This window comes from Teleopsis dalmanni, chromosome 2, assembly GCF_002237135.1.
Source record: "Teleopsis dalmanni isolate 2A chromosome 2, ASM223713v2, whole genome shotgun sequence".
Lineage (NCBI taxonomy): Eukaryota > Metazoa > Arthropoda > Insecta > Diptera > Diopsidae > Teleopsis > Teleopsis dalmanni.
This window is the reverse complement of record NC_051847.1, coordinates 184140499-184153909: the sequence shown is the minus strand read 5'-3', so window position 1 is coordinate 184153909 and position 13411 is coordinate 184140499.

The following is a 13411-nucleotide window of genomic DNA, read 5'->3' as shown; positions in this document are numbered from 1 at the left end:
ATACATATATTATATGTTAAGACATGTGCAAAACAACATTTTAGCGGTATTATTTTTATTTTGATTTTATTTGTTTATATTTAAATTATTTTGTATTAATTTTAGTTTTTATTGTGCGTGTGGGAACCTTTTGAATGAGATTAATGAGAATGAGATTAAAAAATCTTTAAAAAATAAATATTTTGAATATTTTCATTGTTGAATAAAGAAAGTATTTTTTTAATAGATGAAAAGCATCAAAGACCTTCGAGTGCTACTTCACACACTCTTAAGAATGTATTTTAAAAATATTAAAGCCACATGGGCTCAACATGACAGATCAAATATCTGTCAATATCAGAAAAAACCTTTAAATGAAGTATTAACTTTTATTAAGTATTATAGGGAATTTGAAATTTCAAAATTAAAAGCAATAAATTATATATTAATGCTTTTGAAATAAAGAACTTTACACGTATTCTTGGTAATGGTACCATTATACGTATACTTACACTTAATCTTTATTTACTTAAACTATAAGTACTTTACTAGAACTTGCAAGTTCTGTAATGAAGCGCATCAGGTCACTAACTATGTGCTACTCCCAGTACTAATTCTTAAATGATAGAAACACACGATGGTGTGAAGAAGGATGAAGTAGTTCTTCGAATAAATCGAATAGTTTTTGTCTTATGATTTCGTAATGTACTTTGGAAAGCGTTTTGGGTATAAAATTTTATATATATTATAAATAAATAAAATAAATTATATTATAAATAATAAAATATTATATTATTTTAAAAAAATGTATTTTATTTTAAAATAATTTTATTTAATTTATATGATTTTAAATTTTCGTTTTTATAAACAAAATTTCATTTTTAATATTTTTAAATACACATAAACGCTGATAGATATTTTTAGATAAGATATTTTTTGTTAATTACAAATTTCTTCATTACATAGATAGTTTTTATAGCTGTGAGAATTATTTTCAAAAACATTGCATTTTTTAAGATTTTTTTTTGCATTTAATTATTTTGAAATTTAAATTTTTTCATTAAAGCTATAAATTAATTTGATTAATAGCACAAATAAATAAATAAATATTTTATATTATTTTAAAAACATATACTTTAAAATAATTTTATTTAATTTTTATGATTTCAAATTTTCGTTTTTAATATTTTTAAATATACACGTTGATAATAACAAATAGATATTTTTTGTTAATTACAAATTATTTTAATTTCTTTTTAACTTCTTCTTCATTACAAAGATAGTTCTTACAGTTAAGTGAGAATTATTTTCAGAAACATTGCATTTTTAATTTTTTTTTTGCATTTATTTTAAATTTAATTATTTTCAAATACAAATTTTAAAAATTTTTTTTAAATTTAATAATATTGAAATTTAAATTCAATTAATTTAAAGTACAATTAATTTAAAGTAAAAAAGTACAATTAAATTTTTAGAAATTAGAAGATGTAGCGTTTACTGTGATTGTATTTTTATTGCAATTTTAAATTTAATTAAAAATTGGAGATAAATTGGAATATTTCTTTTTTTTTGATATATGTTTCTTCTTTCTTTCGTTACTTCTTTTGATATATATTCATTCGTCATCTGACAGCTCAATGATACATATATTTGAATTGTCATTAGAAAATTGTTTGAATTGCGTTACACGTTTGCGTTCGAAATCAATCTCTCTGCGTCTTCTTTTATTAGAAGAAACTCCAGGCCCATCGTCATCACTTTCGTTATCGTGTTGTACTTCCTGTAGCACTTCACATATTTTCCGTACAATGTAAGCGTTATTTATTTCCTCCGGTGTTAATACTCTTATACGTGGTTTATCTTCTGATACTGCATTATTCTGAACGTTATTGTTCCTTTTGTTTTCTTCTTCGTTGATCTTAACAATTTTGCTTACAGTATTTCTAGAAACTTTAGCTGCTCTAGCAATATGTCTTAGGGAATATCCTTTCTCTTTTAAATCGATGATTTTTTCTTGCTTTTTCAATGAACATCCCTTCGTCATTTTTAAAAGTTTTCTTTTTTCTTTTTTTCTAAAGTAAATGATCTTGATCCTTCGAACTGCGATTGCTTAATGAAAATCAATGTCCTACATATCTCCTTATATAATGAATTTATTTACTATTCTTTGATTTGATATTTTACGGTATTCATATTCGCAATCCCTTTGGCATACCTAAATTCCCGCGAACGTAGAAAATACCTGCGAATTGTACGCCATACAGGCGAATGTAATTTTAAATTTAATAAGACTGTACAAAAAACAATCTACAGGGATACGGTAAATTCTCAATAGTGGGGTTTAATGCACACCAAAAAACAGGTAATATATTCTTAAATTGACTTTGTGTTTCAAAAGGATTTACGGTTAACAAAATCATTTTATACCCAATTAGGTCATGATATCGTCTAAAATGAATAATATGAAAAAGTTTAAATTTTTTAAGAAAATATTAATTCAATCTACAGCTGTGATTCTACAGTCTATAGCTGGTTTATGATTTCGTTCTAATATAAACACAGCAAGTGAAATTGTTAATAAGACTTTCACAGCCAATTAACAAAACTCCAGAAAAGTGTGCTAACATAAAAGTCAAATACGGCTTTGGGTCAGTTGGCAGAGCGTTTGATTCCTGGTACTTGCAGTCTCAAAGACTACAGTGAAAAAGCTCAAAATTTGTTAATAAAAATGCTTAAAAGATACTAAAACCACTTCTAAGAGCGAATTGAAAAAAGTTTACAAGCATCGATCGCTATAAGGTTACATCTTATTATAGTAATTAAAGTCAAATTAAGGAGGTGAAATTACAGACAGGCTTAAATTCTGGAGAAACCGTGTTAAACAACTTTCTTTATATTTTTATATTACTTTGATAAAAATTGAAATGTTGAATTAATAGTGAATTAAAATTTTTTGAAATTGCAATTAATTACATGTTCATAATAAATCAGACATAATAACTTTGTTTGGTTGAGGAAATATATATATATATATATATTGCAATCATTTAATAATTTAATTGTAAGTTCTACACATTAATAGAATTTGCAGGTTTTGGAATGAAGAGCATGAGTCCTCAAAACGCGTGAATGGATTTTGATAGACACTAATGCAATATTGTATTACATCTAGAAAATCAGATTAGAAGAAATATTCTATGCACATAAATGGGCGCATTAGATCTCTAGATCACAGTGAATGGATTTTGCTAGACACTAATGCAATATTGTATTACATATAGAAAATCAGATTAGAAGAGATATTCTATGCACATAAATGGGCGCATTAGATCTCTAGATCGCAGTGATTTATGCTAGGCACTAATGTATAAGCGAAAGCAATACCATCTTACATCGATTAAACAAACAAGTTTTTGTGAAGTAGGTTAAAAATCGAATTTGATGAAATATTCTATGCATAAATGGGCGCATTAGATCTCTAGTTGACATTGATAAATCCTGCATAGTATTTCTTTTAAAGCAATATACAATTATATAAAGTGAAGGATAAAATAATATTGTATTTAAGTATGTGTTTTTCTATTGTTTCTCAATTTAAATGACCCTTTTTTTAATTATTCAACTTAGGTACATACAATTTTTTATCCGATTCTGTTTTCCTGGACAAGCCGATTTAACAACGCTAGAGTCAACTATTTATGACATTACCTTTATATGTTGTTTTCTAAGAAACTATTAATTAACTATTAGTAAACATATATAGGCTTCAACTTAAAAATAATAATGCATATGTGAATATAATATATGAAATATTTGAGATCCTCAAGTACATGTTACTATAACGTTATATGCTACACATAACAAATTTCCTTGAAAATCCCAAAATATGATTTCAAATTTTTTAAAATTGAGTTTTCGCATTTAATTTAATAGTATTTCAGAGAATCCCTTTATTTTAGGTAGCAATAGCTAAAAATTGCTAAAAAAGAATTAATTCGCTTAGTCAAGCGTTACAAAGAAAAGAACAGTAGCCCATCATATTTATTATGTTACACTACATATAATAATAGGTTATTGTCAACAAAACAATGCTTTTCGAAAGAAGTAAATTAAATTTAGTCAACAATGTTTAACATTATAATTAGTATTTGAAAGGGAAAAAACTATGACATTGAACCCTAGTTTTTAACCTACAATTTGAGAGTATTTTTCAGAAGAAATTATAGTCGCGGTTATAAAGTAAACTAAAGAAAAGGAAAGTAACCTCAGGTATATTATTTATTATAATAAAAAACGGTAAGAGAGGTTTTTCAGACAATAATTATTGACATTGTTTTTATTTTCTGTGAAATTGAATGATTGACCTTTGATTTGTGGTGGATGAAGGATAAATAATAAGCATAAAAAGAAAAGATAAAATATATAGAATTTGCCACATTGTAGAGGTATTAAAACATAAAAAAGTGCCTCCTATCATATACCTATCTTGATATCAAGTTCACGCATTTATTTAAACAACGTTTTTGTGGGTTCGAAATATTCCAATATAAGTGTAAGTATTTGTTGTATTCATATTTTTTTGAAGCCCCTATTGCCAGGTCGGTAGAAGATGGTGAACTATAGGTAGGAAGTTAACACTTCTGTATAAAAAAAGTCGATTGTGCACATGAAATATTATAGTATTACATCAGTATAAGTTTATGTGATACTCATATTTTTGGATGTGTTTATATAGAAAGGAAACTATCTTTATTATCTGTAAGGAAACATGTACGTTATGAGTTTTAATTTTTGAAATTAAGATTTTTAATTTATTGTAGTTATAGTTTTTTATATCAATTTTCTATTATAATTTAAAATGCATCTATCGCTTTGAACTCCTTGCAAATTTAATCACAGTGTAAAGGAATTAATGTTTAAAATAAAGGTTCTTTAATTTTTGTGTATTTTTTATATTGTTTTTAAAATGTATATTAAGTTCTGCTTTAATGGTAGAATCTCGTTTACGCCTTAACTCAATTGTTAGAACTGAATATAGTTCTCAGGTTTTGTATCAGAACTATTCTAGTCTAGTACATCAAGTGCGATTAGTGCTCGCTCATTTTGTTCACTTTACCGAAGAAATAGTCTCTAACTACGCCTACTTCCTCTAACTACAACTTTAAACACTTCCTTCGCTGACCTATTGTCATTCATTCTATCGATATGACCCTGTAGTGAAGACATTGGATGATAATTCATTGTATTATATTAATATCGTTATAAGGCTCGAGTTCAAATATTTATAGATTTTAGTAGTGGAAGAAGGGAGTTCTGTAAAAAATATATACGAAGTGTTTTTTAAACAAAATCCTGTAATCACCTTTTACAGGACTTTACTGGTTTTAGTTTGTTTTGATACCGCAAAGGTTCCTGAGATTTATACATAAGATTATTATGTTTCTGCATTACTAAAATATATTTTCTATTCTCTTCTGAAATCGTGTGTCATTCTTTTTTAGTCAGTTGATTTCATTTTTTTTATACAGCTTGGTAACATACAAGGTCAGGTCTATTAAGTTCAGAGTCTCTTTTCTCTAAGATATTTCAGGGGTTTTTTTTTAAAGCACAAAGTTTGTTTTTATTTAATTGATACAAAATTAATTTAAATTTATTTTTTTGCAATAAATATGAATTTCTTTAATTTCTAAAAGCACAAAATTTTGTTTACTTTTCAATGAGGTCTGTACATTTTTGTTATATATTTATATTTACCAGCATTTTTTAAAATAATTATTGACGTCATCTCTTTTGTTCCTTTGTTTGGTACGTAATCAAATATTGAAAGATATAAAAAATATCGACAAGTTTGCAGATTTTCATTATTATTTTTATTAATTATTCTATTCTATTTTAAATGTATTATTATGGAGCACTAATATATGTCTTCTTCAACCAAAATCGTAATAAAATTTTAATATCATTTTTTATATTTGATTTTTTTGTTTAATAGCTCTAAATAAGAAGTATTTCATAAAATATCTAATGTGGTCATAGTTACCCGATCTACCAATATCCCGACACTTTTATTTTTCTATAACTTATAGTCAAAAGTTTAAATTACATAAAAATAGTAATAGTAATGCAATATACTTAAACGCTTTAGACGACTATAGAAAAACATTAACTTTATTATGCAAACAGAAATGGAAGATTATTATGTGTTGTGGAAAACCCTAACTAATGTGGTGATTATTAGTTCAATTAATCTAGAACTCGTATGCTCTTGATTAATGCTTGAATCGAAAAACGTGAGGCAATGTTTAAAGGTTGTAGGCACCCATACCAAAAAATTAGATATAATCTTCAACTATAACTGATGTGGTTACAAAGAAATTGAGAAAATAAAGATAACCTAATACTTTTTATGAAAATTCTCAAAACTCGAAAAGTTGAGAAAATCTTCTGTCATAGTTTGTAAACTAACAACTCTGGAAGAAAATTATACGTCTTATAAACAAAAATCTATTTCATCAACCACGCAGATTGACTAAAAGAATTTAAACATTTAACTTTGTTTACGGGTATTGTAACAGAACGTTACTTATACACTATTTAAATATGGAGGGAAGCTCCTGCTGTCACCAAAACCTACTAAATATATATTCAGGCAGTTAGACTATAAATTCTCTTAATCTGGAATCCAAAACTCTAAAATCTAGTCTTGGATGAAATTAATTTGAAGCTGCAATAATCGCATATATAAGTTAGTTAACATGAATAAAAGAAATATGATTCTGAAAAAGAGCAATCCGACGGCAACGAAACAGGTGATAGAAGTCTCAATAACCTTAATAGCACCTGATCCTTTCTCTGCGGTGATTATTATCAGCAACTAATAACATCAAAAAAAAAGTCCTGTAGAATTAGTTTGAAAAGTCGTGGACCAATTTCAAGGCCCCAAGGTAATTCAAACAGTTCATTCTGAATAAAATCCAAAGTACCCATTGGTTACCAGGCTGAAATATATAAATCATTGATTTCTTATATAAATATGCTGTTGTTAATTTTCATCTTTTAAATCTAATATCAAAATGCATTTACACCTAAACTTACAACTTATTTCTATCTGAACTTGTTGTCAAAAACGGTTCTGGCATGAATTACATTGGAAATTAATTAAAATCGAATCAATGCGATTGTTTCAAAATAAATAACGTTAATTAGTTAAGATCGGCTTAATGAGACTTTCTTCAAGGACAGCACCATTGATCCAATAGGTAGTAAATCATTATCATTTCTAATTATAATGATTATATTAATTTTTTTTTTCATTTTTAACTGATTTTAAATTATAAAAATGTTTCGTTTATCAGAAAAATTCTTAACAGAATCTTAGCAGTTAATTTATTGAACAATAAATATTTTAAACTGATAAACCCTTTTTTTTTGAAATAATTCTAATTCTAGTATAAGAATTTTAATACTATAAATTCATATACATAAAATTCTTAAGCATTTAATAAATTTGCAAGTACTTAGTAATCACTCAATATTAATAGAAAGAATAGTTATTGACGATCCCCCACCAACGGATACTGAACTATCATTCTTATAACAAATAGAAAAACTGTATGAAATAAGCTAAATTTACATAAGCAAATAAACTCTTTAAATAGGATGTTGTTATTATATATTTAATGATGCATTTAATTGATGCATTGAAGCACTAAAATATCTACCAAATTGTATGTTATTTTGTTAGATATTTTGAAAATTTTTTATATTACACTTTTTAACTTTTCACACTTTTTTATTTTTAATTTATATTACATAATAATTTTCTATAGCAATTTCGCTAAATTTTGAGGATTTTTTACTTCTTCCACAGAGTATTGTAATTGGAAGATTTGGTAATAATAATTAATGCCTCTACTAAACCTTAATTGCGTTGTGATTAAATTTTTATTTAAAAACAAAGTTAATAAATAAGGCTGTTGTAAATATAATTGGATAAATAATAATAAAAAATATCTAAAGTTTTTTTAATTAATTAAATTTGTAAACTTCGAAAGTATTTGAATGAACGTATAAACGACAGCTGCATATAAATGCAATTAACAATTAACAAATTCATATTTAGAAGTTTTTGTTGTGTCTGCTAATTCAAACTAATCCTAAAACACCCAAATTCCAAATGCGCTTAGCTTAGCTTATGTGAAAATGTAAAAAGTGAAATACCTATACTAATTCCTGGTCAACGTAGCATATATATATATATATACATAGTTTCCTGTCACACCCGGGTGGAGCATAAGGCTGACAATAATCTCTTCACTCCACCCCAGTTCGTTTGTGGTTCCATATCTTTAGTAAGCTGCCATGTGTGCTCTGGGCGTTCTCTTCTTCGGCTTTCTTGAAGATTCCAGTCAATGAATTTTCGGGCAATGTCGGTTGAGAGTTTTCTTAAGGTGTGCTTCTTATGGGTTAATTCAATTCCACTATCGTTTGAAAATTACCATTTTGAGAAGATCCTACTGAGTGACCTAGTGTATACTTAGTCAAAAAAAGGTATATTTTTTTTGACATATATTAATTAATTATGTATGTGTATAAGTATATTTATATACATATATGAATACATGTATATTAATATATACCTATATATATTAATACCTTGCATTTAATTTTATTAAAATAATTTTAATACTATAAAATTAAATAATTTTTATAATATAAAATTTTTAATACTATAAAAAATATCATCTAATTTTTAATGTTATAATAAATATCATCAAATTAAACTCATTAAACTCATTGATAATGCTATTGTGAGTAAACAAATAAATTTCAAAAAAATTATTTATTTGAAATTCACCTAATTTTTAAAAAAAAAAAAAATAAACACGTTTTTCTAAATTCTATCAACTTCTTTATCGAAATATATAGAAATTTAGAATTTTGAATTATTATTAAAAATCTTACTACCCAACTTCCTCATAAGAATTACAGTTGGTAGACGTGTTTGAAAACATGTTCCACAATTCTGGTAATACACAATTTTGTTTACAATTTTGATTACAATTTCACCTTAACAATCTTCAAAAATTCTTAAATGAAATTTTCCACAACATAGGGCAACTCTCGGTTTGTTTACAAATTTAGTTTGTTGCTACGTGCCTTTTGTCGCGATAGTCGAGCACGACGACCTTGTTTATGTTTATGTGTTTTGTTGATGTACATTTCATGCGGCGAATCAAAATAAAAAAAATTTTATTCAACAAAACAAAAAAATATGATTCATAAAAAACGAAGTAAATAAAACAAAAAAACAACGACATTAATTGTAAACAGAATATTGCATCATTGTTTGCATATCTTCCGCTCTTTTAAAAAATTCAAGATTTTAATTTTGCATTTGTGGATTTTGCAGAATTTATGCACTGCAAAAAAGAATTCACCACACAAAAGCTGCGTTTGGAACTTGAGTTCTAATAGGAACTGCACCTACCATTTCACAATGCATTTTGGTGAAAAAAATTTTATGCAAGCTATAGCTAAACTGCAAAATTAAATATAAATATAATATTATGCGAGTTCGAGTAAATTGATGGTAAATTAAGGGAAATAGTAAATTATGTCAGTATGGCTGCGAATGTTGGTATTTACCAGAAGTTCGAGTAGGGTAAATTATATAAAAATTGAGTAAATTAGGTGTTACCATTGTGAATACTTTGTAATAAATAATTAAATAATAAATAAATAAACAAATTTGAAAACTTTTAACTGAAAATAATAAATAAATAAGTAAATAAATATTTATATAAGTACACAGCCTAAAAATTATAGTAATAACTATATTATTTATTTAATTAAAAATTATATAAATTATAAATCAATAATTATAATATATATACTATAATGTGATGTAATAATAATATATAAAATAATATATTTAATTAATATAGGCTGTGTGCGAGTTCGAGTAAATTAAGGGAAATAGTAAATGTTGGTAGCAATGTTGGTATTTACCAGAATTTCGAGTAGGGTAAATTATATAAAAATTGAGTAAATTAGGTGTTAACATTGTGAAAACTTTATAAGATGTTTAATAAATAAATAAAGAGGTTTTTCGGTAATTCACAGTATTGAACTACAACAACAAAAATCTTATTTTTTATATTATTTTAATTCATTGAATTTTTGGCTGACCAAATTCCCATCATCAGTGGTCTTGGAAATAATTCTTGTATTTAATTATTCATAAATAATTATTTTTGAGACTGCAAGTACCAGAGTTCGAACTCGGGTTCTGCCAAATGTGAAGCTCAGTATCAGCGCACTTTAACCAACTGATCCAAAGCCTACTTGACTTTTTTGTTTGCGTGTTTTTCTGAAGTTTTGTTAATTTTGCTATGAAATAAATAAATAAATAAATTTAAAATCTTTTAACTGAAAATAATAAATAAGTCCAATAAATAAATAAATAAATATTTACATAAGTACAGTGCAAAAAATCCCTGGGAAATTTCAATTTAGTTTACCTCAAATTATTCGAACTCGCACACGGTCATAATATATTAATTTTTAAAGAATAGATTAATATTATTAATTATTAAATAATAGTTAATACTAAAAGAGTATAGAGTATCGAAAAAAAAATTATTTACTTTTTATTAATGACAAAATATAATAAATTATAAAAGAATGAAAAGAAAAATAAAAGCTAAAAAGTGCAACTTAAAAATAAACAAACAAAAAATATGTTTATAAACTGATAAGCGTTTTAGATATTTTCGAGTGCCTATAACGTGACACTGCATATAAATTTAACCCACTTCAGTTTCACTTTGTGGTCGTTTTATGGTGACTGTGGCGGTCTTCGTTTATTGCAATTAACGCCAACCATTATCAGTTCACATAGAAAACGTGTCCAAGCAAGCTACTTTATGAAACTGTTTTCCTGAATAATTGCTGTAGAAGAACAGTAAAAGCAATGCCCATTTAAATTCTTATCATAGGTCAGTGCAGAAATAATGCACATCGGTTTTAAACTAATGCGTAGCTTAATTTACGAGTATCGTAAAAGAAGAAGGTGTATAGAATATTTTACAACACATACTAGATTGGAAAAATGTTCGCACGAATAAACTATGAAGTAGATAAGATATGGAAAGTCAATTCAACAAAGCACTGCATCCTTAAATTGGTAAAAGTATTGTAGACCCAATTCCAGACATTAATTATATTATCATATAATATATAGCCTATATGGTTGTTAGATTCAATCACCTTCCTATTCCAAACGAGTACGAATATAGCAAACTGGAAATAGTTCAAATAATTCATAGGAGTTATGTTAGACCATTTTTTTATTTATGTTCAATTCTAAGCGAAAAGGAATGATCTACGAATGACAGTGTATTATACCAACTTCTCCAGTTTTTCGAAATTCGTAACATCTTTGACATTCTTCTGCAACAACACCCTAAATTGTCGATGGATCAAAGTATGATTTCAAAAACAAATCAAGACTGAACCTAACATAGTAACAAAAAGGATTGGGAAGCCGTATCTAGTACAAGATAAACTAGCACATCATAACTGAATACTGATAGTTTACACACTTAAAATAGAGCTTAAGCAGCACTCTTTCAGCTGAAAGTAAGTTGCTAGAAATCAATTTAACAACTTAAAATCGAAAATATATTCCATTGATAGATGTGTTCACTTTAATCTTAAACATAAATCCTGTAATTAAAGAATAGTTATATTGACACACAGCTAGGAAACTATCAAAGTACTCAAATCTAATCAAGTTAACTTAAACTTGATTGACTTAAATAACTGATGGAGTATTTAAAAACCTGAATATAATGAACCAAAATAGTCATGTGTTGTTTTTATGGGTTCGGGGTATGTTGGTATTGAATGCAATACCAACAGCTGTGGAAAATCAGGTGTGCTTCCAAAGGAAGGAGCATAATTTTTGTACATAGGCCCGTAGCACTCCTTTGGCCTAGGAAAAAGTAATATTATCCTACCTATTAAAAGAAATAAATTATTAACCGAATAAAGAATACTATACCGGGAAAACCTATCATCTTTACTATATACTAAATTGTTTATAAGATACTATAACCAAAGTCAATGTAAGGAATGTCTGAACTTAGCGAAAAAATTTTTATAGATATTTTTTAAGTTCACGAGTTTCGTTATATACATATATAAATTTAAATAAATTAAATTAAATTACAAACTTCATGTTTCAATTTTATTTATTTTGTTTACTTAAGCCAATTCAAATTTATGAATTTAACGAAAAATAATTTAAATGTGACATTCTAACAGAATTATGTTGATTGTGGCATTACTTAAATAAGCTAAGAATTGTCTCCAATGTAATTTAGAGATTTTGCAAGAAGGAAGAGGAGACCACCTAGCATGTGCTGGAGAGTTATCATGAGCTATGTATAAACTAAGGAAGATCTTAGTTACTTAGCAACGTTACTTAGCCACAGAACTGAAATTTGAAAGGATATGAGAAGTACCACTATTTATTGTGAAGAGATAGCACGTTATGAGACACTCTCTCTGAAAGAAAGGTGTATAGTAAGCGTTTAAAATGAAGATGCAATATCTTATCTTTATGATAACAATAATAACTTTCGAAATGCTACATGCTAATTGTATTTTTTTAACGAAATAAAAAATTATTCTAGAATTTACTTATTATAACGAATAAATACCTTTGATTGAACTTGACTTTCGGAAGTAAAAGGTGGAACCATGGTATATTGTGATATAAAAAATTAAATATATCCACTCTCATTATATTGCATTGTACACGTATTTTTTTGAGGAAATGAAATATGTTCTAGAATTTGTCTTTTAATATTTATAATACTCCAAAGCTTCTTATAGTTTTTAGAGTCTTTAAATGAGGAGTTACAAATTTTCAGGGCCTGATTTGGTGATACGGTAAAATCTTTGTTTCGTTTCTTACTTGACTAGTCATAATTTAATAAATTTGTCTAGAAAATAATTCCTGGGCTTGCAGCACGTAGTCTGGCTATGATTATTTTATTGCAGTCAATTCCAATGTATCATACTATCTTCAATATAGATATTTTATTCTTTGTTTCTAGTTTATTTAAGACTGTGAATTATTTATAAACAGATTCTAATTCGTACTTTAGCGAATGAATATTATAAAGGTAAATAAGTAACTTTTTGGACACACTGGATACAGATATATATAGTTAGTACCTAAACATTAGTTACAGATGCCTGATAATAGTAAAACCCGAATATCTTTCAAAATGGCGGTGTTGGTAATAAATGACAAAGATTTGAACAATCTTTGTGAAGTAATTGGCGACTTTTTTATGATTTATAATGATCCATCTTTTTTCCTGTAATTTTTAATTGGCAACAGGCAATTGTAAGACAA